This window comes from Paroedura picta, chromosome 8, assembly GCF_049243985.1.
Source record: "Paroedura picta isolate Pp20150507F chromosome 8, Ppicta_v3.0, whole genome shotgun sequence".
NCBI lineage: Eukaryota > Metazoa > Chordata > Lepidosauria > Squamata > Gekkonidae > Paroedura > Paroedura picta.
This window is the reverse complement of record NC_135376.1, coordinates 87,342,160-87,354,147: the sequence shown is the minus strand read 5'-3', so window position 1 is coordinate 87,354,147 and position 11,988 is coordinate 87,342,160. Positions and strand designations below refer to the sequence as shown.

Here is an 11,988-nt window from a genome sequence, read left to right as displayed (position 1 = left end):
GAGACAATTAAGAACTGACATTTGACTGGGAAGGGAAGCTAAGGGAGAGGATCAAGAAGAATCTCCATCCAAGCCTGAGGGAAATAGTTTCTAGAGAAGGAGGGCGATCCCTATGAAACAGTTAAGAAGAGAAACTGGAACTTGTTTGAATGTTCTTCCCCGTACCAACTTTAGTGTACCAACATTTCTGTGAAACCAAGAAGCTTATGCTTGTTTATGTATGCAGAAATTGCCAAGAAATCTCTCTCAAGTTCTAAAGATCTGTCTGAATAAGAGAAACCATTACTTGTTTGTGACAAATTATTTGGCTTTCATTTTGATACAAAGTTACCTCATTCCTGGTGCCTATTCAACTCCTAAGTCTATACTTGATTCCTACCCCGATCGTTTCTCCTCGAAATTAAACAAAATTCAGCCCCTTCTGTGCCAATATCAGCCTAGTCTCTCCTCTAGACCAGTGGTCCGCAACCTTTTTTATCACTGGGGACCAGGCAATGCTTGACAATTTTACTGAGGCCCAGGGGGGGTAGTATTTTGCCAAGGGAGGTCGCTGCTGCCACCTGAGCCCCTGCTCCACTTGCTTTCCCGCCGGCACCCCTGACTTCCTGCCACCTGCTGGGGGGCGTTGCCAGCAGCAGCTGTGCAGTGCCATGCTGAGGGGGAGTCCCAGCCATGGCAGCTGCTGGAGTGCACCAAGTGGAATTACCGATGTGTCTGCAGGGCACTTAGAAACAGCTATTCTGTCATAAGAGGACACCTGGCATGGAACTTTCCAGCATTCTGTGATTGGCTCCTCAGCAACTGTTTTGTAGACAGCAGAGGTGGCTACCAGCTTGTGATGATGCCTCCTGACAGTTATCCAAACCCGTAAGGGCTTCTCAGCCCAAACAAAGTTGGAAACCCCTGCCATAAATCAGTCTGCATCATTTTTCAATGAAATCAAATTTAGACTGGATGATCCTCAGGGCAGAAAGTAACACTCAAAGAAAGGATCAAAAATGTCATTCACTGAAGAGGAATATAATGCAGATTTAATCCGGGGGCTTGGTGCCTAGGGGAACTATCTGTCCCAGCTTCAACACTTGGATCCACAGGCCAGTTTGTTAAGGGAATCTCAGGCTGAGAGGCATCTACAGGTCTGTCCTGCTTACTCACAGGTAAGTCTCCACCTTAGTCTGTTATCATATTCCTACTGGCCCTCTGAAGGCACCTACTGTTGGCTGGTTTATTTTACTTACATTTTTATTCTGTCGTCTATCCTGTCATCTCAGGGTGGTTTACACACAAAACCAATTAAAATATAGCATAAAAGCCAATACAAAACTAAAAAACACCAAGAGAAAGATGACGGCATAATTTCTACAGCCCAGTAACTCTTCCAGCCAGATCAGTGCGAATGTTCCTATAATCTTGTCCATCCGGGCAGGTCATACATATGGGGAGGGATCCACAGATGTCATTTCTGGACACTGTCCTGGCCTCAACCAAATGCCAGGTCAAAATCTCCATCATGCAGGCCCTGCTGAACCCAGCAAGCTCTGTCAGGGCCTTTAGCTCTTCTGGGAGCTCATTCTACCATGTTAGGGCCAGGACTGAAAAGGCCCTGGCCCAGCTTGAGGCCAGGTGAATGTCCTCAGGGCCTGGGACTACCAGAAAGTTCATCCCACAGAGTGAAGAGCTCTGCAGGGGGCATAAGCAGATAAGCAGGTTGTTACTGTGAGGCTGGTTGTTGCTTCCCCTGACTGGGTCACACCTCCTAGTCTTGTGGGAGCCGGAAAGCCATCACAAAGAAAGCTGGTGAGATACAGCTGTCCCTCTTGTTTATGAGGACTTGGTGCTCATTTCCCTCTGGGGATGGGAGTAAATGAAAACTGTGTGATCAGTGCTACGGCTACTTCTCTCTTTTATCCCCTATGCCAGTCTTGCTGGATATGTTTATATCCAAAAATGTACCAAAAAAAATACCCAGAATCCAGCAATAGAAAAAAAAACATGATTTGTTTATTACTGGCTATACACAATCATATAAAGTAGCAATCCCCAACCTGTGGGCTGTGGATCACATGTGGTCCGTCGACTAATTGGAGGTGGGCCGCGAAGGACGCCTTCTCCCCCCCCCCCGGCCCTTTACTTCACCCCCCCCGGCCCTTTACAACACACTTCGGGTGTCATTGTCTCCCATCACTCCCAGATGGGACTATCTCGTTGCAGAGAAACAAGCTCAGGGTTCCCATTGATTTGTCATTGTCATGAGTTAACATTTCCATGAAAATAACATGTTCCTTATGTTCATTGTTGTGGCGTATCTGTATCTTATTTTGAAGGGATGTTTAAACATTACCATAGCGATCAGAGAGCGTTAGGGCAGGGGTTGAGAGTAGAGGAGTAAACTACCCCCCCCACCGGGCCTCAGTAACATTGTCAAGCGTTGAGTGGTCCCCGGTGATAAAAAGGTTGTGGACCACTGAGGCATCTTGGAGAAATGTTCTTCATAAAGTTTCCAGTTTAGGTTTTCTTTGTTCCAATGGATGCAGTTTTCATATTTTTAACTTTAATTATAGTCTCCAGTCATAGTGTAGTGACAAGCAGCTAGTTCAGCTTTGTTTCGGTAATTCTTCTTCAGACACAAATGCCTTTGCTTCATAGGCACTGCCCTTCATTTGAAGTTCCAGTGTTAAAGATCAATCAACGTCGACATCCAGAGCTAACTATTAAAGATAATTTTCTGGCACGCTCCAAGTTCACATCCAGTCAGGCAAATGATGCTGCATGTTATACCTGACATTTGTGGGACCACTGCATCTCATGTAAACAAAGTATTTCTCTGTAATGGGCCAGGTGCATTGACATTTTATGCTACTCTTAAGCCCGACTTGTTACTTGAAGTATTTCATCACCCCAGTGGGTAAGGCGCTTCACAAGTAGGAAGGCACAGCCTCAGGAGCTCAGCTAATGCCATGTCACTCCAGATTCATCTGTCTCCTTCTATCAACGTCTCCTGACCATGCATGAAGACTTTTTTTTTTTTGGTTTCATTTGGCAGACCCTCATTAATGGTTGTTGGCCTTCCTCTTTGGTTCTGGTGTAGAGCCAGTGTGGTGGTGTGGTTAAGAGCGGCGGCTTCTAGTCTGGTGAGCCAGGTTTGATGCCCCACTCCCCCACATGCAGCCGGCTGGGTGACTGTGGGCTCTTCACAGCCCTGATAGTTCTACTCTCACAGAGCAGTCCCGTTTGAACTCTTTCAGCCTCACCTACCTCACACGGTGACTGCTGTGGGGAGAGGAAGGGAAGGTGATTGTATTCGGCTTTGAGATGCCTTTGAACAGTGAAAAGCAGGGTATAAAAACCAACTCCTCCTCCTCCTCCTCTTCTTCTTCTTGGGCTTATGGGTTTTTATTGGATTATTTTCTAATTTTAAATGTTTTTAATTGTACAAATCTTTCAATGTTTTTATATTCACCATCTCGGGGACTCCAGTGGAAACGCAGAATGAAACTGTTATCAAGGGTGTAAACTGCACGGAGCTTTTATTCCAACCCCAGATCGATTCAGTCCCTGCCCTCTACACAGAATGCGATTTCCGTTTGGATTTTGGGTGATTTTAATTTTCCTTCTGCAGCAAGAAGGATTGTTTCAGAGTGACTCTACCTTTATTGTGCGATATTTCAGACTGCTTTTAATCCTGAATATCTAGTTTGGGAAAGAAAGCTCCATGGTAGAGAACCTCTGTTAGGCTACACCTGGTCATGTGACGCACTTGCCTTAAAGGAGAAGCCCCTAATTTCTCTCAACTTCTGTCGGTCCTGGATTTTTCCTCCCTCCTCTGCCTTTTTCGATCCTCTCCCCCCCCTTTCAAGAAAAGAAAGAAAGAGGCTTGGCTCCCCCCCCCCACCTTCTGAGCCTCCCTAACCACGTGCTGAAGACTTTCCTGTTTCAATGGGGGGAGGAGAGGAAGACCCGAGTTCAAAGCGATCTGAATTCAACAGGATTGACAATGAAATAAAGAAAGTAAGTGCAGACTCTGCCAAGAAATACATGGGGTTGTCAGCTACATGGAGAAAAAAAGACTTAATGGACATTTACTTCCATGCCATGAAAAGCATTAGCCGGTATTAAAATAATAGGACTTCTTACGTTCAGGCCAGTTGACAACCATAAATACAATTCCACACATTATTATCTATGTCCTAAAGGGGTGAAGTTAGTATGTTCAACCATCCCCATAATATTCTCACAAAAATCTTCTAAGGTGGGTGAAGTTGAAAATGGTCATCCAATCAGTTTTAAGGTTTGAGCACTATGATTCCCTGGTCAAAATTCAAAATTGTATTTCCCTATGTTGCACTAGATCTCATTTCTTTAGTGGACCCCAGCTCCAAATAAATTCAGCTGGCCTTTACTAGAGCCAGGGCCTTCATGGACTGGACCAGAGCCAGGGCCTTCATAGCCTTGGCTCTTGATTGTGGAATGAGCTCCCAGAAAACATCAGAGCTCTGCCAGAGCTCACTGAGATGTTTTCCACACAGATGCACCAACAATGACCAGAATTCTGTGCCCCAAAATTCCCCATATATGCAAGATCAAAGCTGACACTTGTAAGTTGGAGAATTTATGCAAACCAGGGGAAGGATTCTGGAGAGTGGGGAAAGGGATGACCCAAGTTTTCACTTCCTGACAGCCCTATTGCAACTTTCTGTTTGTTGTCACCCACAGCAAAAAAGGGACTGTGGATTGATCCACATTCCCTTGTCACAGGGGAAACTGCAACAGCCCTCAGACAGCCATGGGAGGGTGCCGGCATCATCAGGAAGCAGGAATTAGCCCCATGACCAGACAGGCACTGAACCACCACAAATTCCTCATGCGGAACGGGTCTGAGTTCTGCAGGGCCTGTAAAACAGAACTCTTCCACCAGGCCTATGTCTAAGGCTGGGAAATCAGTCAGCATCAATATCTAATTGGCCTCCCTCCTGTATTGCGCCCCCCCCCCTGTTTTCTGATTCTACACCCATGGATGGATTTTAACGTATTGTTGAAAATATGTTATTCGCTGTCTTGAATCCGCAGGAGCAGAAGGGGAAGTTTATAACTTTAATTGATCAAATAAAAAATACACCAGAATTATACAAAAAATATAAATATTAATGATGACATAGGAATACTACCTAGGCACAGGATAGATTCCAGAATGTGGCCATGTTGGTCGGAAGCAGTAGAAGAACATTTGAGTCCAGTGCCACCTTTAAGACCGACAAAGTTTTATTCAAGGTAAGCTTGGAAGAAGAAGAAGAAGAAGAAGAAGAAGAAGAAGAAGAAGAAGAAGAAGAAGAAGAAGAAGAAGAAGAAGAAGAGTTGGTTCTTATATGCCGCTATTCTCTACCCTTCCCTTTCCTCTCCCCACAACAGACACCCTGTGAGCTAGGTGAGGCTGAGAGAGCCCTGATATCACTGCTCAGTCAGAACAGTTTTATCAGTGCCGTGGCGAGCCCAAGGACACCCATCTGGCTGCATGTGGGGGAGTGCAGAATCGAACCCAGCATGCCAGATTAGAAGTCTGCACTCCTAACCACTACACCTAACTGGCTCCCTAATTGGCTCCTAACCACTATACCAAACTGGGTAAATGTGCATGCACACCAAATTTTGTTGGCCTTAAAAGTTTCACTGGACTCAAACTTTGTTCTACATGCACACAAATACAGGAAATGGACAAATGTTTGACAGTTACTGAATATAGAGCTATAGTACCATAACTGGAGAAACTGTCTGTCTATAGATGCATACATGCAAACAGCGTAATTTTGTACACTCCATGAAGCAAATGGCCGAGTAATTTATTTCCACCCACTGGTGTTATGGAATTCTCTTCAGAGCCATTGGTCAGCATGCTTCCTTGGATTTCACTGGTCCAATGCGGACAAGCACAGATTTTTCCAAGGGCAAGCATTCTATGCGGAACAATATTTTCAGTTATGTTCTTTATCTTTCAGCAATTGCTTCTTCTCGGGACAATCAGGGAAGCATGGAGGAAAAACTTCAAGTCAAATAGAAATTTGAAAAGGGAGTCATTTGGTTGGGAGAATGATTTGATTCCCTACAGGGTAGCTGTCTCTGCAAATGCAGATGAGTGGAGCACAGTTAACTATTCTTGAAGGGAAGGTCACCTTGAAACTGGCTTTGAGTGACCATGGCAAAGAGGCACTGCTGACAGCCTTAAAACACACACACACACACACACACACACACAACTTTTTCTTCTCCAAAAGTCAAATGGGAGTTGCAAAACATTTGATTTCCTCAAGGAATGGATTTACGTGCACACAACAATCTCTTTTATGACTTAGCCAGTTCCGCAGGGCCTGCAAGATGGAGCTCTTCCACCAGGCATTTGGGTTGAGGCTGGACTGCCAGTAACATCTAAGACTGCCCCCCTCTCCCCCAAAAAACACCCTCCCTTGTAACATCTATACTCTGGTGTACATTAAGAAATAATAATTAATGCGGGAGAGGCTGCTAGTAAGGACGCAGGGGCGAGTCTGTTGTCTGTTTTATGGTGTTTTAACTGTATGTTATTTTAACATGATGTAAACTAGTCACTGAAGCAGTTGGTGCAAACTTAAATGGACTCCGGGGAATGAGAGAGGACAGGAAGGCCTGGAGGATCATTGTCCATGGGGTCGCAATGGGTCGGACACGACTTCGCACCTAACAACAACAAACTATGTTGAGATAGATGTGCTGAGAGGGGCGGTCCAATAAGTCTAACTATAAATAAATAGAATGATCATATGCCTCAAAACTTCTCCAGATTGTACCATGGCCAGTTTTTAAAACATAACTATGCTTTCCTCTGCACTATTGAAATCTGTGGATGAGATATTTCAAATCTGAATGGCTCTAGCAAAATGGCATCCTGTTCTGGAACAAAGGATGAAGAGGTGACTTGGCCCAGAACCCAAAGGACACGGAGCCATGGCTGTCATGGGCAATATAGACTGGAAGGAGATAGGGGAGGTGGGGGGATAGCAGAGCCCAACTGGGAAGAAGAAGAGTTGTCGTTTTTTAAAGTTTTATTTATGTTTCAGTTTGTATACTGCCACTCCCACACAGTGTCTCATGGCAGTCCACAACAATAAAACCAACATAAAAATCCCCTAAAAACAATGTGCCCCTGTAACCCTCCCCTGGCAGCAACAATTCCACCTCTCCCAGGAGCTCATTCCACCAGGTAGGGACCAGGACCAAGAAGGCCCCTCTTTTCACTACCCCATTTTCCCTACCAGATGGAGTCTCAAAACAGCTTACAATTGCCTTCCCTCCCTCTCCCCACAACAGACACCCTGTGAGGGAGGTGGGGCTGAGAGAGCTCTGATAGGGCTGCTCTGTGAGAACAGCACTATCAGGGCTGTTGTGAGCCCAAGATCACCCAGCTAGCTACATGTGGAGGAGGAGTGGGGAATCAAACCTGGCTTGCCAGATTAGAAGCCACCGTTCTTAACCACCACACCCAATTGGAGAAGTAGGGGTTGCTTTAAGAATTTAAGGGTTGGTTTAAGAATTTGTAGGGCCTGGAACACCAGAGCCAGTTTAAGGATTTGTGGGGCATTCGCTGAGCACAACTGGACTGGCCCTTGTGGTGTAGGAGCAGGGCAGACTTCCCAAAGATAGTTGGAGCTTAGGAAGCAAATGACTGCTTCTTCTTCTTCTTCTTCTTCTTCTTCTTCTTCTTCTTCTACTACTACTACTACTACTACTACTACTACTACTACTACTACTACTACTACTACTACTACTTTTTATGTTTTATTTTTTTTGTTCTTTTGGTCCGCAAGCTGCAGAAGTACGAAGACCCCCCTAACCGCACAGCACTGTGGGGCCCTTGCTACATGTGGGGCACTGTACAGCACTGTGGGGCCCTTGCTGCCAGAATACACCGCCTCTGCTGGCTACGGGAACATAAATTAATGTGGGTATGTAGAAAGATCTTCTTTTTAATAAATGCTTCCAAAGTCTGAATGCTGCTGGTCATTTTCTGTAAGCCACCAATACCATTCAAACACTTGGGGAAGGGGGGGAAATCAGCTGGCAATCAGCCTCAGTGGATAATTCCTACAAAGGCCAATTGGTAGGGTTGGAGATAACCCCTCTCAGGGTGAGGGAAGGTAGGAGAAGGTATGGTGCTGGGTGTAGACTTGGGAAGCTGCTGGAACCTAAACGCCTTGGACGGCAGGACAGATCAGTGCCTGCAGGTCACTGGGGCTGTTCCACCCCATGCACCAATTTGACAGCCAGCTTGGTATAGTGGCCAGAGTGCCAGTTTAGGACCAGGTTCAAGTCCCTGCTCTACCACGGAAGTTTGCTTTTTAAATATAATCATTAAACACTAACACTTTATTAAATAAATTCTTCACTTATATAGATAAAAACTCACTAAAATTCGACACAAAATCTAAATATGAATGGCACAAAACAGCCAACGCCCCCACCACTTATACAAGAAATTACATAACACATCTGTCACAGACGCATTTTTAACATCATGAGTCCCACAAAAAAGAGCACGACCCTCCAACCTCCAGGTCTCCATGCCCCGTCCACTGAATCCCCAAACACAATCCAGGAAACTCCCAGCTGGTGGAGAGTGGAAGACATCGCTTTTCGGGAAAAGCAGCTGGTTGCAAATAGCTGGGGTCTTTTTGACACAGAAAGTTTTCCTAACAGTTATGTACATGAAACAAATGGAGCATGACCTTTTTTTTTTTTTTTCAACCAAGGTTGTTTGGAGAAGAATTGACAGAATGTGATGATTTGATGTTTGTGCCCTGGATAAAATGTGTGTGAAATAGGAGGGCCATGGAGGTTTGCTGTGTATCCTTGGGCCAGTCTCTCTATCTCTCAGTATAAAAAATTCATATATTGGGACCATTAGGAGAGAAGGGGGATTATAATTTCAGGCCGGACTCCCATGCAGGCACTGCCATATGCACCTTAAGACCATGCCACTTTTGAGCAGCTTCTGCATAACTGTTACAAGCAGAAGCACTTCTCAAGCCCCTTTGAAGAACTTCTGTCATTGCCCCAGTTGCTTGACTGGCACCTGTCAATGTACTGGATATTATGTCTAATTGCTCTGGGTATGGGCATGATGAGGTCAGCTGAAGCCACACAAATCCTAGACCAGGGGTAGTCAAACTGCGGCCCTCCAGATGTCCATGGACTACAATTCCCAGGAGCACCTGCCAGCGTTTGCTGGCAGGGGCTGCTGGGAATTGTAGTCCATGGACATCTGGAGGGCCGCAGTTTGACTACCCCTGTCCTAGACCCTCTGGTTCCCCCCCCCACACCTCTTGCTTACTGTTCGTCTTACAGTCCAGGCTGTAAAGCTGCAGCAGAAGATTTAGCAGTAACAACAGGTATGGACAATGACCTTTAAATCCAATCTACCACCTTTTCTTTACCCACTGAGTTTTGACTTGTTATAATTATTGTTAATCTTCCACTGAAAAAGTTACCCTCAGGATAGAAAAAGGCTGAAATAAATAACAAGTGCATTACTTCCTGCAGCAAATGTATCGTTCATTTCTTTCAAAGTATATTATTATAGGCTTATGAGAACCCATTATGAATCAAGACACAAAGACCCTTCATAGAATCACAGAGTTGGAAGGGAACTCCTGGGTCATCTAGTCCAACCCCCTGCACTGTGCAGGACACTCACAGCCCTATCGCTCATCCCCTGTAACCTGCCACCCCCTTGAACCTTCAGAGAATCAGCCTCTCTGTCAGGTGGCTATCCAGCCTCTGTTTTAAAATCTCCAAAGATGGAGAGCGCACCACCTCCCGAGGAAGCCTGTTCCACTGAGAAACTGCTCTGTCAGACATTTCTTCCTGATGTTTAGATGGAATTTCTTTTGAATTAATTTCATCCCATTGGTTCTGGCCCATCCCTCTGGGGCAAGAGAGAACAACTCTGGTCCATCCTCTACATCAGGGGTAGTCAACCTGTGGTCCTCCAGATGTCCATGGACTACAGTTCCCATGAGCCCCTGCCAGTGTTTGCTGTCAGGGGCTCATGGGAATTGTAGTCCATTAACATCTGGAGGACCACAGGTTGACCACCCCTGCTCTACATGGCAGCCTTTTAAATACTTGAAGATGATTATCAGATCCCCTTTCAGTCATCTCCTCTCCAGGCTAAACAGATCAAGCTCCTTGTCTGTAATCTCAAAAATACTCACCTTCTTATTGTTGCCAAGTTGTATATATGCAAAAGCGATGCAGCATCAGAGTGCTTAAAATAATAAAGTATTTTTATTAAGATAAACAAACTTTTTGTAGACAAGGAGGAAAGAGACCTTACTAACTGCCTCACTGTTGTTCTGTTGTCTTCATTCTGTTTATTCAGGGAGGAAATATGTTCTAAGGAGCAGGAAGTCTCCAAAGGATACAGTCAGGACCCTGGAAGAGATTATATGAAAAATACCAGGAAGTCCCTATTCTAACTATGTTAAGTATACATCTCCTCCAATACCCTCTGAAGGATATTCCTTATATAATCTTGAACCATGCACAATACAAACCTTGCACTGATAGGGTATTAATTCATCCAAAACTTTAACTTTTAACTGAGAAAACACATACTGCAAAGTACCTTACAAGTGGAACTGGCTAAGATTTGGTAGACCATAGTTTTATTTTTGATACTGCTTGCTTGATAACTGCAGTTAAATCTCTGCTTACATCATAGTCATCTACATAGCAATTCTAAAATGGCCTACCTTTGCATAGCTGTGTATCCCATTTACTAGGAAACCTCAACAGGCATCTTTAGATACTTACTATTCTTTCTCAATGAGAAAACCAAAACTAATAAACAAGGTTATCTAAAAGAGAGTTGGTACCCCACCATCTGAATACCTTAAGATGCTTAGGATGTTTAGGGCTGATCCTGCATTGAGCAGGGGGTTGGACTAGATGGCCTGTATGGCCCCTTCCAACTCTATGATTCTATGATTCTTCTGAGAAATGTCTTGCAGCTTCAGACTCTGTTAGGAAAGACATCATCAGTAACTTCACCAGTGCCATGATAAATCATCTTGATTTTTTTTTAAGTCCATAATTGGAAAATCACAGGGGATTTCTGCACCCTTTAAAAATAGTGAGATACTTACCTTTCGTTGTTGTTATATTCTGGCCACTCTACATGATGTCACCAACATGTCTGAGCAGTAAACCGACGGCTACATCCTCCATTTTAAAGCGCTAGTTGGTGAATCCAAAAAAGTGGATTCACCAACATATGTAGCGCTACCTACCAGAGAGCAACCAGCAAGACCCCAACAACAACAAAAATGTATGGAAGTGAAGAAGAGCTATCTCCACCCCTAATGTCCTGACCTCACATCCACCTCCCTCTCCCTTCTCCCAGGGATCGGAGTATTTTTATTAAAAAGTTAACTGCCTAGAGGTGTTCAATCATGCAGGCAAAGGCAAAAAAAAAAAAAAAAACAATTTCCCCCAAAGTTGTAGCACAAAGCATGCCTCTCGAAGCTTCCCCCCCCCCAAAAAATTCAGGAATTAGATTTATTTTTAGAAGTAGCAAGACTCATGATTCCATAAGCGGTGGTAATAAAGAAGCATTATGCATATATGATTAGAGAATTATTGATTTTTTAAAAATAAATTATCTAGCATCACAGGCCCTTTAAAGCATGGAGAAAGGGGATTGGCTGCCTAGCTTGATTGACAGGAAGAAGACAGTAGCGTATAAATCGTGTTGCTCTCTTCCGCCCTTTCCAGCAGCACTTGTGGAGAGGGAGAAGTGCAAAATGGCAACAGAGAAGAGCAAGACAGCAAAAAAGGTGATGAGGGGACGGGAGGCGCAATTATATGTAGTGTTACACCACTCAGCTGGCACAATACCATTTTAAATAATGTGCAGAAATGGCCACATATTTAATTGCCTAATTCACTTGATGAAGAATTAGC

General features: G+C 44.5%; 1 long non-coding RNA gene across 1 annotated transcript; it reads left to right on the top strand.

Moving 5' to 3' along the window:
• Positions 1 to 818: 818 nt before the first annotated feature.
• Positions 819 to 10,928, top strand: LOC143842693 (uncharacterized). The gene is made up of 3 exons (XR_013233297.1): positions 819 to 1,157; positions 7,833 to 7,970; positions 10,406 to 10,928. It is a non-coding gene; the product is annotated as an uncharacterized LOC143842693 (long non-coding RNA).
• The last annotated feature ends 1,060 nt before the right edge of the window (positions 10,929 to 11,988 follow it).